This window comes from Gorilla gorilla, chromosome 18 (genome assembly GCF_029281585.2).
Source record: "Gorilla gorilla gorilla isolate KB3781 chromosome 18, NHGRI_mGorGor1-v2.1_pri, whole genome shotgun sequence".
Lineage (NCBI taxonomy): Eukaryota > Metazoa > Chordata > Mammalia > Primates > Hominidae > Gorilla > Gorilla gorilla.
Genome location: NC_073242.2, coordinates 119,136,507 through 119,150,111, shown reverse-complemented (window position 1 = coordinate 119,150,111; position 13,605 = coordinate 119,136,507). Strand labels below are relative to the sequence as shown.

Here is a 13,605-nt window from a genome sequence, read left to right as displayed (position 1 = left end):
GGCCTGAAGGGGATTTGCACTCAGGGCTTTGGGCTCTTTCTCCAAGTTCCCTCAGGCCCCAGCAGGTTTGCAGCCTCAAACTCTAATCCCTGTTTCTCAGCTCGGCAAGGCTGTGCTTTCTGCTTTTGGACCTCCACGCCAATGCAGGAAGATGCCCCACGAGGAAAACCAGGGTGAACGTGGGCTCACTTTCTTGTTTATGTTCGCTCAAGGGATATAGCCCCGAGCCCCGCCAGCGCTGGTTACTCCCCACAGGCCCCGTTACATGCGTGTATCACACAGCGAAGCGTGTGTGTCCAGCCTGTATCCACGTCTTCAGCGGGAGGCCGAGTGCGATACCAGCGGTTCTGTCTGAAAGCATTTTACGAAGGATAGCCCTTGCTATTTCCTCAAAGGGCCACCAGAGGGCACTCCCACCCCGCCCGGCCGCTGTTCGCTGGGGGAAGCGGGGATGGGGGGGGGTGAAGGGTGATAGGGGGTTGGGGGGTGAAGGGTGATAGAGGGGTGGGGGGGTGGGGTATGGGGGGATGGGGGTGGGGGGGTGGGGGATGGGGGGATGGGGGTGGGGGGATGGGAGGGTGGGGGTGGTCCCAGGCCCTGGACTGCAGGTGAAACCTGCAGGAAGCCCTGTCTGTTCTGTGTGGGACCCCCACTTCCATCATGGCCCCCACCACAGACACAGTGAGTCCACTCCAGTCCCTGTCCCAGCCCCTGTTGGGATGCTGGCTCTGACCCCATCTGGCCCCCTGCCTTTTCCTCGAGATGTCCATGGGCCCCCAACTCTTTGACGAGGTCTCAGACACCCCGGGGAGGCTGGGGAAAGGATTCCCGGGGCAGCTGAGCCTGAGGCTGTGGGCTTTTCTGTCGTTTCTGCAGCCCCAGGGACTGGCACTGTAGGACCTCTGCAGGCTGGTTGGGGTGAATGAATGATTGATTGATGAATGAATGAATGAATGTCAGTTCAGCTGCCATTTCACCGCCTGGAATTTGGGACTCGGACTGGCTTCCTGGCTCCTCAGCTTGCAGACGGCCTATTGTGGGACTTCACCTGGTGATCATGTGAGTCAATACTCCCAGTAAACTCCCCTCCATGTATACATCTGTCCTATTAGTGCTGTCCCTCTAGAGAACCCTGACTCATATACTGGGGGTGACGTCAACGCTGCTGTGACTGTCATTTTCTGGTTCTAGAGAAACAGTGGACCCACTGAGACCAAGGGCAAGGGGAGGAAAGGCCCGGGGTGGGGCTGAAGACACAGGTTCCAGGCCCAGCTCTGCTGCTCACCGATGAGGCTTCTCCTCTGTTGAGCAGGTACAATCGTAGGGCCCTACTCTTGAGCTTGCCATGTGGGTTGACAGTGGCGGTCCACATATGAACACTCAGTGTGGTGCCTGGCATGCAGACAGGGTTCTGTAAATCTTGGTCTTCGTAGACGATTCCATTTATTACCACGAGCACTTCATGACCCCTTTGGGCAAAAGACTTCCCTCTCTGGACCCCTGTCTCCACTTCTACGTGGTGGCGGGTTCAGGACAGATGGCTTTGTAGCTCCATCCCATGCCATTTCATTCCATTTTCTTCCTTAGCTTCTCCATGCCTTGGCTTCCCTGTTGGGGTGATTTCAGCACCACATGGAGGACAGCAGCCTGGGAGCTGTCCATGGAGCTGAATTCACGGGAGGGCACCTGGTGGAGAAGGCGGGGTCGGGCTGGAGGTGGGGGTGGGAGGGAATCATCAGGGGATGGCCAGAAATTGAGGGAGCTTGTGTCCATTGGGCACAACTGGGTCTTCCACGCCATGACAGCTCATGGAGTCAGCCTTTCCTGTCGTTCCAGGTAGCCCCAGTTGGGAGCTGAGGTGTGTTGATTGGGGCTCTGGGAACCATAGCCTGCCAGCTGTGGCTTGGCCATCCCCTCTGCCAGCGCTTTCCCGCCCATCAGCCCTTTTCCCTGGAGTCCCTCCTTCAGCCAGGTCCTGAAAAGTCACACCTTTTGGCCAAGCTGCTGAAAATACAACTCAGCCAGAACTCATGTGCTCATGCCAGCCTCATTCATGACACCCCTCAAACCAGAAACAGCCCAGGAGCCGATCAACAGCTTCATGGGAAAATGTATTGCAGTCTATCCCATCACTGGGCTCTTCCGCGGCAGTGGAGACAGGCGAATTATAGTCTATCCTATCACCGGACTCTTCCGCGGCAGTGGAGACAGGCGAATCATGGTCTATTCCATCAATGGACTCTTACGCCGCAGTGGAGACAGGCGAATTGCAGTTATGCGCAGCATGGAAGCCTCTCTCAAACAATCACATTGAGCAGAAGTGGCCAGGCTCAATTCTGTGGAATCCTGTGTGGATCACAAACAGGCAACGTAGAGGACGGTGTGTTGGGGTGCATGTTGAGGGAGAGAAGGGGTTCTCTTCATCACAATGGTGGCTGGCCTCCAGGAAGGGAGGGACAGTGGCTGGGAGGCCAGGGGCCTCTGGGATGCTGAAAAATTCTTTTTTTTCTTCTTCTTCTTCTTTTTTTTTTTTTGAGACGGAGACTCACTGTGTGGCGGAACCTGGAGTGCAGTGGTGGGACCTCGGCTCACGGCACCCTCTGCCTCCCAGTTCAAGCGATTCTCATGCTTCAGCCTCCTGAGTAGCTGGAATTACAGGTGCCTGCCTCCATGCCAGGTTAATTTTTCGTATTTTTAGTAGAGATTGGGTTTCACCATGTTGGCCAGGCTGATCTTGAACTTCTGACCTCAGGTGATCTGCCCACTTTGGCCTCCCAAAGTGCTGGGATTACAAGGCATGAGCCACCGCACCCAGCCCAGAATGGTTAATTTTATGTTACGTGAATTTCACTCAATAAAAAAAAGACAGGAAGGGGAAAGAAAGAAAGAAAAGGCAGGGAGCCGGGCACGGTGGCTCATGCCTGTAATCCCAGCACTTTCGGAGGCCGAGGTGGGTGGATCACGAGGTCAGGAGATTGAGACCATCCGGGATAACACGGTGAAAACCCGTGTCTACTAAAAATACAAAAAATTAGCCAGGCGTGGTGGTGGGCGCCTGTAGTCCCAGCTACTCAGGAGGCTGAGGCAGGAGAATGGCGTGAACCCAGGAGGCGGAGCTTGCAGTGAGCCGAGATCGTGCCACTGCACTCCAGCCTGGACGACAGAGCGAGACTCCGTCTCCAAAAAAAAAAAAAAAAAAAGGGCAGGGAACACCAGGGGGCCCAGGGGAGTCAAGGTGCCTGTGAGTGTCCCCAGCAGCCCACCTCTCCTCCCCTCCCCCCAACCTGCAGTCCCCGGAAGCACCGGGCTGTCCCCTGGAGAAGTCTGGAGTGACTTTTAAAACACAGATATGGGGACCCATCCGATTCTGAGTTTCTGGCCAACAGCGCTCCGTGTGTTCAGAAGTTGCATTGTTTCAGGACGGAAGCAAAGTCCAGCTAATAGCTGTCAAGGGCTGGCCTCTTGCCAGGGCCTTGGCCCGACTTTCTCCTTTGCTCCTCCCAAAGGCGCTGGGAAGCAGGGTGCTGATGGTAAGAAATGAAGCTCAGAGAGTTTCAGTGCCGAACTCAACATTGCACGACCAGAGCACAGGAGGGCATGGGACTCACAGCACTGGAGCATGAGGGGACGCGGGACTCACAGCACCGGAGCACGGGAGGGCGTGGGACTCACACTCCCAGAGAACAGGAAGACAGGGGATTCACACCCCCAGAGAATGGGAGGACGCGAGACTCACACCACCATAGCACAGGAGGGCACGGGACTTACAGCTCTGGACCATGGGGGACGTGGGACTCACACCCCCAGAGAATGGGAGGATGCAGGACTCACACCCCCAGAGTACAGGGGGACATGGGACTCACACCCCCAGAGCATGGGGGGACGCAGGACTCACACCCCCGGAGTACAGGGGGACATGGGACTCACACCCCCGGAGCATGGGGGAATGTGGGACTCACACCCCCGGAGTACGGGGGGACATGGGACTCACACCCCCGGAGCATGGGGGGATGCGGGACTCACACCCCCAGGGAATGGGAGGACGCCTGACTCACACCCCCGGAGCATGGGGGGACGTGGGACTCACACCCCCGGAGCATGGGGGGACGCGGGACTCACACCCCTGGAGTACAGGGGGACATGGGACTCACACCCCCGGAGTACAGGGGGACATGGGACTCACACCCCCGGAGTACAGGGGGACATGGGACTCACACCCCCGGAGTACAGGGGGACATGGGACTCACACCCCCAGAGCATGGGGGAACGTGGGACTCACACCCCCGGAGTACAGGGGGACACGGGACTCACACCCCCGGAGCATGGGGGGACGCGGGACTCACACCCCTGGAGTACGGGGGGACATGGGACTCACACCCCCGGAGTAAAGGGGGACATGGGACTCACACCCCCGGAGTACAGGGGGACATGGGACTCACACCCCCGGAGTACAGGGGGACATGGGACTCACACCCCCGGAGCATGGGGGGACGCAGGACTCACACCCCAGGAGCATGGGGGGACGCAGGACTCACACTGCCGGAGCATGGGGGTACAAGGGACTGACACCCCTGGAGCATGGGGGGACGCGGGACTCACACCTCCAGAGAACAGGAGGACACGGAACTCACACCACCATAGCACAGGAGGGCACGGGACTTACAGCTCTGGACCATGGGGGATGCGGGACTCGCACCCCCAGAGAATGGGAGGATGCAGGACTCACACCCCTGGAGCACGGGGGGACGTGGGACTCACACCCCCGGAGTACAGGGGGACGCGGGACTCACACCCCCGGAGCATGGGGGGACGCAGGACTCACACCCCCGGAGCATGGGGGGACGCGGGACTCACACCTCCAGAGAACAGGAGGACGCGGAACTCACACCACCATAGCACAGGAGGGCACGGGACTTCGGGACTTACAGCTCTGGACCATGGGGGATGCGGGACTCGCACCCCCAGAGAATGGGAGGATGCAGGACTCACACCCCTGGAGTACAGGGGGACATAGGACTCACACCCCCGGAGCATGGGGGGATGCGGGACTCACACCCCCGGAGTACAGGGGGACATGGGACTCACACCCTTGGAGCATGGGGGGATGCGGGACTCACACCCCCGGAGTACAGGGGGACATGAGACTCACACCCCTGGAGCATGGGGGATGCAGGACTCACACTCCCGGAGCACGGAGGGATGCGGGACTGACACCCCCAGGGAACGGGAGGACGCGAGACTCACACCCCCGGAGCATGGACGGATGCGGGACTCACCCCCCCGGAGCACGGGGGGACGTGGGACTCACCCCCCCCCCCGGAGCACGGGGGGACGCGGGATTCACCCCCCCCCCGGAGCACGGGGGGACGCGTGACTCACACCCCCGGAGCATGAGGGGACACGGGACTCACCGCACATCTTTAACTCCTAATCCCATCTGCTGGGGAGGCTGCAGCAGGAGAATCGCTTGAACCCAGGAGGCAGAGGTTGCAGTGAGCTGAGATCGCGCCACTGCACTCCAGACTGGGCGACAGAGCGAGACTCTTTTGTCATTTCCCTTTTTACTCAATGGCTACTTTGGTTTTTCTTTTCTTTTTTTTTTGAGATGGAGAGCTGGAGTGCAGTGGCACGATCTCCACTCACTTGAACCTCCGCCTTTTATGTATTTTTAGTAGAGAGAGGTCTAGAAGACTCAGCTGCAGCCGCCTGCCCCGCAGGGCATTCCTGGCCCAGAAAGGGTAAAATCAGACTCTAAACTCATTCAGCTGAGTGGCTTGTCCTGGGTCTGCTGTAACAAGTAACCACCAATGGGCTGCTTAAAGCAACAGAAGCTGGCTGGGCACAGTGGCTACACCTGCAATCCCAGCACTTGGGAGGGTGAAGCGGGAGGATTGCTTGAAGCCAGGAGTTCAAGTCCTGGCTGGGCGGCATAGTGATACCCCGATCTCTAAAAAAAGATGGTGCACGCCTGTAGTTCCAGCTACTCTGGAGGCTGAGGCGGGAGGCTTGCTTCAGCCCAGGAGGTCGAGGCTACAGTGAGCCGTGATTGCACCACTGTCTCAAACGACAACAATAGTGACAACAAAAACACTCAGAAACATATCGCCTCACAGTTCCGTAGGCCAGATGTCTGATAGCAGAGTCATGAAGTGGAACTTGAGGCACGGGCAGGGCTGCAGGCTGCAGGGGAGGCTCCCCACGGCCTCTTCCAGGTTCCCAGGCCTCAGGCATCCGTGGCTCCCGTGCCTTGAGGCTGCATAGCTCCTGCTCTGCCTCTGTGGTCCCACGCCTCTCCTCTTCCATCTGTGTCCAATCTCCCTCTGCCTCCCTCTTAGGAGAACTCATGATCACGTCGGGTCTGTCCAGATGCCTTCTTTCTCTCCATCTTTAACTCAATCATGTCTGCAAAGACCTTTCTTCCATTCTTCCACATGCAGTCACGTTCACAGGGTTAGGGTTAGGGACATGGATGTCTTTTTTTTTTTTCTGAGACGGAGTCTTGCCTGTGACCCAGGCTGGAGTGCAGTGGTGTGATCTCGGCTCACTGCAAGCTCTGCCTCCAGGGTTCACGCTATTCTCCTACCTCAGCCTCCTGAGTAGCTGGGACTACAGGCCCCTGCCACCACGCCCAGCTAATTTTTTGTATTTTTAGTAGAGATGGGGTTTCACTGTGTTAGCCAGGATGGTTTCGATCTCCTGACCTTGTGATCTGCCCGCCTCGGCCTCCCAAAGTGCTGGGATTACAGGCTTGAGCCACCGTGCCCGGCCAGGGGGCCCAGCCATTGTCAGTGGCCACATCACGCGTGAGTGAGGGGACCAGTTTCTGAGCAGGGGCCCTGGTTTCTGAGCCCCCGTGGTGTGCTCAGTCCTTGTGAGGTTATGGTGAGGTAAGAATAGTGGCCCCCAGCATGGAGCCTGTTTCCATTTCTCTTTTTCTCCTTCTAAGGCAGCACAGGCGGCCCAGCTGTGCCTTCCCGAGCAGGTGAGTCTGGCTGAGCCCTCTGGGTTTTCCATCCTTGCCTGTAAGTAGAGCTGAAAACAGCACTTTCGCCCAGGTGCTAGGAAACGAGATGCTGTGTGTAAAGTGACTGGTGGCTGCCCGGCCTGGTGGTAAAGGTCCTGGAAATGGGTGACTGTGTGAGTCCAGGCTCACACTGCTCTAAAGAACTACTGGAGACTGGGTCATTTATGAAGAAAGAGGTTTAATTGGCTCACAGTTCCACAGGCTGTGTAGGAAGCATGGCTGGGAGTCCTCAGGAAACTCACAATCATGGTGGAAGGTGAAGGGGAAGCAGGCACGTCCTCACATGGCGGCAGGAGAGAGAGAGAGCAGGAGGGGGGAAGTGCCACATACTTTAAAACTATCAGATCTCGTGAGAACTCACTATCTGAGAACAGTGAGGGGGAAATCCACCCCCGTGATCCAGTCACCTCCCACCAGGCCCCTCCCCTAACCTTGGGAATGACAATTTGACATGAGATCTGGATGGGGACACAGAGCCAAACCACATCAGTGGCTTTTGGGAGATCTGAGTAGCAATGAAGGCACGGCCCGCTTGGGAGAAAGTGTCTGCAGGAAGCGCCTTGTGAATTCTGCGGTGCTCACCATAGGCTGGGCGGGTTTTCAGTGGGGGCGGCAGGGCCCTGGGGATGGGGCCACACTCTGGGGAACCCTTTGGGTCGGGGAGTGAGCCCTGCTCTGTCTGGGCATAGGCAGTCCCAGCACAGCAGAGGGCATTCCTTAGGTCCGGAAGGGGGCACAGTCAGGCGCGAATTCTGGGCCCTGAGCTGGGGCCATCATCTCCTCCCGAGAGAGAGCACAGGTGCCATTGCAGGTGCTGCTAGGGTGCTGCACACCCTCCGAGCTTGGCGACGCTCCACTGAGCTGTGTGAGTCTCCGTCCTGGGCTCCGTGGAGACCAGGATGATAATAAGATGAGGACCAGTGGCTTCCAGGAGCCCCAGTCTTAGAGGTGGAGACAAAGAGCTGTGGAGGGGCCGGGGGTGGAGAGGAGCCAGGGGGTGGGCAGAGGGGGTGGGGATGGGGCAGGAGGCATGGAAGGGGCAGGGGAGAGACGAAGGGCCACTGGAGCCACATTAAGACAGAGGGGAGGTGTTAAGACTTGGAGCTGAAAATGCTGGGAATTAAGCGGAAATTCTGCTAAAAGTTTATGGTAACACACTGGGATGGGGGCCGGGTGCAGTGGCTCACGCCTGGAATCCCAGCACTGTGGGAGGCTGAGGCAGGCAGATCACTTGAGGTCAAGAGTTCAAGACCAGTCTGGCCAACATGGCGAAACCCTGTTTCTACTTAAAAAATTAGCTGAGTGTGGTGGTGTGCGCCTGTAATCCCAGCTACTTGGGAGACTGAGGCAGGAGGATCGCTTGAACCCTGGAGGCGGAGGTTGGAGTGAGCCGAGATCGCCTCACTGCACTGCAGCCTGGGTGACAAGAGTGAAACTCTATCTAAAAAGAAAAAAAAAAAAGCCAAAAATGCTGAGAATTAAGGCAAAATTCTGCTAAAAGGTTATGATAACACCCGGGATGGGAAAGGTCAGGTGTGCAGGATGAGGCCCGAGGGAGAGAGATGCCCCTGGCTTGGCGCCTTGCAAGGCTGGAGGAATGGGGCCGTGGGGAAGGGCAGTGGCCCCTGGCTCAGACAAGGGTTCCCTGGTGGAGGGTTGGCGGCTGTGGGAGGGAGCGGGGAGGCTGGGAGCTGCAGGGCCTCCCTCAAAGCCAACCAGGCCTTTGGCGCCAGCATGGAGGGGCTTGGACCAGCCCTGGAAGGGGAGTCCTTTGTCCCTGTTTCCCTGGCTCCCAGCTGCCCACTGCCCATCCCTGCTCAAGAGAGGAGGCGGGAAGGCTGTGTCAGCGAGGCCCAGCTGGGCTGGGGGTGGGGCCAAGGCTGCTGCTGCTGCGGGTCTTCAGATGAGGACGCGAATGCTCCCAGGGGCCTGGCTGAGGCGGGACCAGCGGAAGGAGTAGGGAGGAGGGCTGGGACAGAGACTGGGTCCCGGAGATACAACGCAAGGGCAGGGGCCTGGTGTGAACTCACCCATAACCTCCAGGTTCGAGTCTGTCCTCCTGAGTGCTCCAGACCTGACCCTTGCTCTTCCCTTGGGACCCCACTGGCAAAAGGGACTTTGCAGATATGACTGAGTTAAGGATCAAGAGAGGGGAGATGACCCTGGATTATCGGGGCGGGTCCCCCTGAACCACAAAGGTCCTCGTAAGAGGCGGGCAGCAGGTCAGAGAGGAGAGGAGAGGCTGCCCTGCTGGCTCTGAAGATGGAGGAGGGGCTGAGAGCCAAGGAACGCAGGCGGCCTCTGGAAGCTGGGAAAGGCGAGGAACGGATTCTCCCCGGAGCCCTTCCAGGAGGAAGCAGCCCTGCCCACACCTCAATTTTAGCCCTGAGAAACCCGCGTTAGCTTCTGGCCTGCAGAACTGTGAGAGGATGAAGCTGTGTGGTTTCAAGCCACTAACTCTGGGGTCTTTTGTTCCAGCAGCCACAGGACCCTCGTCCAGAGACCAGCACCCCAGCCTGACCGGGGCTTCCTGGTGACCTGCCCAGGCTCCCACCTCTCCGCTAGCTAGGGCTGTAAACATTTTATACTTGTGATGAGGCCACCAGCAAACACGGAGGCCTTCCTCCGGCAGTGACCCAGTGATGAGCCTGGGCCGATGTCCCCAGGCACACTGGGGTTTTCACAGAAGCAATAACATCTCTGTCATTTTTTTCCAGACCTCACTGAAGATCCCCCTACCCCAGGCTCAAGTCAGAGAGAGAGGAGGTGGCAGTGCCGGAATTTCAGCTGCGCATCCGTCCCAGCTCTGCACTGCGGGCGTCCGTCCCAGCTCTGCACTGCGGGCGTCTGTCCCAGCTCTGCATTGCATGCGTCCCGCCCCGGCTGGAGCTTGCAGACGGCAGCCCTGCAGGAACCCACCGGGGCTGACTCCTTCCTCCCCAGATCCCACAAAACAGCAATGGATCTCCACTCGGCACGCATTCCCCTCTACATTCACACAAAGTGTCTTTTAATGGAAAGTGTATAAACTCGTTAATTTTGGTTACTGCACTGAAGTTAGGCAAGTTTCTGCAGCTTTATTAAATGACGAATGCTGTCCCTCCTGAGTGTGAAATTAACTCACTTTTCCTTTTTTTTTTTTTTGAGATGGAGTCTTGCTCTGTCACCCAGGCTGGAGTGCAGTGGTGCCATCTCAGTTCACTGCAAGCTCTGCCTTCCGGGTTCATGCCATTCTCCTGCCTCAGCCTCCCGAGTAGCTGGGACTACAGGCGCCTGCCACCGCGCCCGGCTAATTTTTTGTATTTTTAGTAGAGATGGGGTTTCACCGTGTTAGCCAGGATGGTCTCAATCTCCTGACCTTGTGATCCGCCTGCCTCGGCCTCCCAAAGTGCTGGGATTACAGGTGTGAGCCACTGCACCCGGCAGATTAACTCACTTTTCATGGCAGGTTTGAGGGAGACAGAGAAAACTCTTCTCTCACTTGAAACCGTGGCTTTGAGAAAAATAAAGTAGAACGACCGTGGCTCTTGGGAGCACAATCTGAAGGACTTGGCAAAATGTTTCCTCTTAGTGGCACCTGTGATGCCAGGTCTGTGAAAAGCCCAGGGAGCCCAGCTGGCACCACCTCTGTGGCGTCCTGTGGGCCTCTGGCCATGCTGTGTCGTGGGAGAAAGAGCCGCCATGCAGCTGTGTCTTGGAGGAGCCTCCCCGCTGCTGTCAGAGGTGCAGCGTGCACTTAAATAGCAAGAACCCAGGTGCAAAGCCTTGAGGCCTGGGGCTCGGTTTCTGCCCCTGTGAGGTCCGGGGCTCGGTTTTTGCCCCTGTCACACATGACCACCAACCGGGAGGTGGGAGGCTTAAAACAACAGAAATTTACTCTCTCAAAGCTCTGGAGGCCACAAATCTGAAACCAAGAGGTCTCAGGGCTGCCCTTCCTGCCTCTCCAGCTCCTGGCTGGTGGCTTCCTCGCTGTCCGTTTTCATACATCCCCTCCTCTGTATCTCTGTCTCCTTCTCCTTATAAGGACATAAGCCACAGCAGCCCAGAGCTGTGACCCTTCATCTTACCTTCATCACCTCTGCAAAGACCCTGGTTCCACGTCCACAGGTCCTGGGGCTAGGGACACAGCTCAACCTAAAACTGCCTCTAAATGAGGGGGTTTCAGCGGAAGATTGCCCCAGCCCCTCCGTGCTGAGAAGGATTTGGACATGGAGGAGTACGGGAAGGGCATTCCCGCCACTTGGAACAGCCCACAGCTGGAGGCATGCGTCAGGAGGAGCAGGGCCCTGTGGGCCCAGTGGGTGTGGAAGATCATGTGTGGGGCAGTGTGTCTTCCAGAGGGCTCAGGAGTGTGGGGCTGGGAGCCACAGAGCCTGTGGCAGGCAGGCGTGACCAGGGACAAGTGTGTTGCCGGGGAAGACAGACCCGGAGGATCAGCGAGGCCAGGCTTCCCAGCGGTGGAGCCTCTGGACAAGGTTGTGTCCCTGTGGGAGGCAGAGGGCTTTTTCAGCCTTCATTTCAGGAACAATGACCTGAAGCCCTGAGAAGGAGGAGCTCAGCCAGGAGCGGAAGGAGCTGGGCTTGAGCCCAGGGTTCAGTTCTACCAAACCCAGTCCAGAGCTGGCACCTGTCGGCAGCCAATGAGCACATTAAAATATGTGATGAGGCTGGGCAATGGCTCACACCTGTAAACACAGCACTTTGGGAGGCTGAGGTGGGAGGATTGCCTGAAGCCAGTCCAAGACCAGCCTGGGCACACAGTGAGGCCCCCATCTCTGCAAAAAATATAAATAAAAAAAATCAGGCCTGGTGTGGTGGCTCATGCCTGTAATCCCAGCAATTTGGGAGGCCAAGGCAGGTGGATTGCTTGAGGTTAGAAGTCCAAGACCAGCCTGACCAACATAGTGAAAACACATCTCTACTAAAACAAAAACAAAAACAAAAATTACCCACGTATGCTGGTGCACGCCTGTAATCCCAGCTACTCAGGAGGCTGAGGCAGGAGAATTGCTTGAACCCGGGAGGCGGAAGTTGCAGTGAGCCGAGACTGCACCACTGCACTCCAGCCTGGGCGACAGAGCGATTAGCCGGGTGTGGTGGTGCACACCTGTAGTCCCAAGTACTCGGGAGGCTGAGGCGAGAGGATGTCTTGAGCCCAGGAATTTGAGGTGGTAGTGAGCTGAGATCACACCACTGCACTCCACCCTCACTCCAGGGTGGCAGGGTGAGGCCCTGCCTCAAAAAGTAAATAAATAAGTAAATGAAAAATAAAAATGTGACAAGACCAGGTGCTCATTGATGAGTGAATGGAAAAACGAAATGGGGTCCATCTGTGCCTGGAAAATTCTTCAGCCATAAAAAGGAGTGGAACGCTGACACAGGCTACATTGGGACGAACCTTGAGACCCTTCTGCAGAGTGAAAGACGCCGGTCACAAGAGGCTGCACGCGTGTGCCTGTGTGTCTCCGGAATGCCCACAACAGGCAAAGCCACAGCAGGGGGGAGGACTGGGGTGTCTGGGCTGGGGAGGGGGAGAGGCAGGTGGCTGCTAATGGGGCGGGTTTTTTTTGTTGTTGTTTTTTGTTTTTTGAGACGGAGTCTTGCTCTGTTGCCTAAGCTGGAGTGCAGTGGCGTGATCTCAGCTCACGGCAACCTCCACCTCCTGGGTCCAAGCAATTCTCCTGCCTCAGCCTCCCAAGTAGCTGGGATTATAGGCCCACACCACCACACCCAGCTAATTTTTGTATTTTTAGTAGAGACGGGGTTGCACCCTGTTGGCCAGGCTGGTCTCGAACTCCTGACCTCAGGTGATCCACCTGCCTCGGCCTCCCAAAGTGCTGGGGTTACAGGCCTGAGCCACCGCGCCTGGCCTGAATTCGCATTTTAAAAGAGTCTCGGCCAGGCGCGGTGGCTCACGCCTGTAATCCCATCTACTTGGGAGGCTGAGGCATGAGAATTACTTGAATCTGGGAGGTGGAGGTTGCAATGAGCCCAGATAACACCACTGCACTCCAACCTGGGCAACAGAGACTCTTAAATAAATACATAAAGAGTCTCATTTGCATAATTTCATGTAATGATGAGCAGAGCCCTCTGAAGGTCATTATCCGGGCAGCCTCTCATCTGAGCTGGGCTCAGAGCCCGGACTGTTCTCTCCCGGGAGCCCCTTAGGCTCCGTGTTTTCATGGGCCAAGGTTGCTGTCAGACTGCCTGAGTCCCCAGGGCTCTGAGTCCAGCAGATGGTGTCCACGCCCATTTCCTCTTCTTTCCACCAGCCTCACTGTAGCCTGGCCTTGCTACCTGGCCACTTCCTCCGGGCCATGCCGCTCCGGAAAGGAGCCCAAGGGCAGCCTTCTGTGTGGGGGCCACTACGCCATCCGTGGGCCACGTGGGCTGCTCCAGAGGGCAAGGTCCCCGGCCTCCCTGGGTCAATCAGATCTGGCTGTGCTTTGTCTGTTTGGTGGTAGAGCTGCACCGTGCTGGGGACGGGGGTGCACACAGGAGGAGGCTCCTTCTGTTGGAGCAGAGTTGGGGTTGGGGTGGGGGCCACCCTCTCCCCTGGCCTGGCCTGGAAGGAGAGA

The 13,605-nt window shown here is 57.5% G+C and overlaps 1 long non-coding RNA gene across 2 annotated transcripts; it reads left to right on the top strand.

Annotated features, from left to right (window-relative positions):
* The first annotated feature begins 578 nt into the window (after nucleotides 1-578).
* On the top strand, nucleotides 579-10,119 carry LOC129527411 (uncharacterized). Of its 2 annotated transcripts, XR_008672379.2 has the most exons (4): nucleotides 579-1,059; nucleotides 1,192-1,312; nucleotides 1,837-2,380; nucleotides 9,742-10,119. It is a non-coding gene; the product is annotated as an uncharacterized lncRNA (long non-coding RNA). The 2 variants fall into 2 exon arrangements; XR_008672378.2 differs by lacking the exon at nucleotides 9,742-10,119 and having other exon boundaries at nucleotides 1,837-2,383.
* Nucleotides 10,120-13,605: the final 3,486 nt, after the last annotated feature.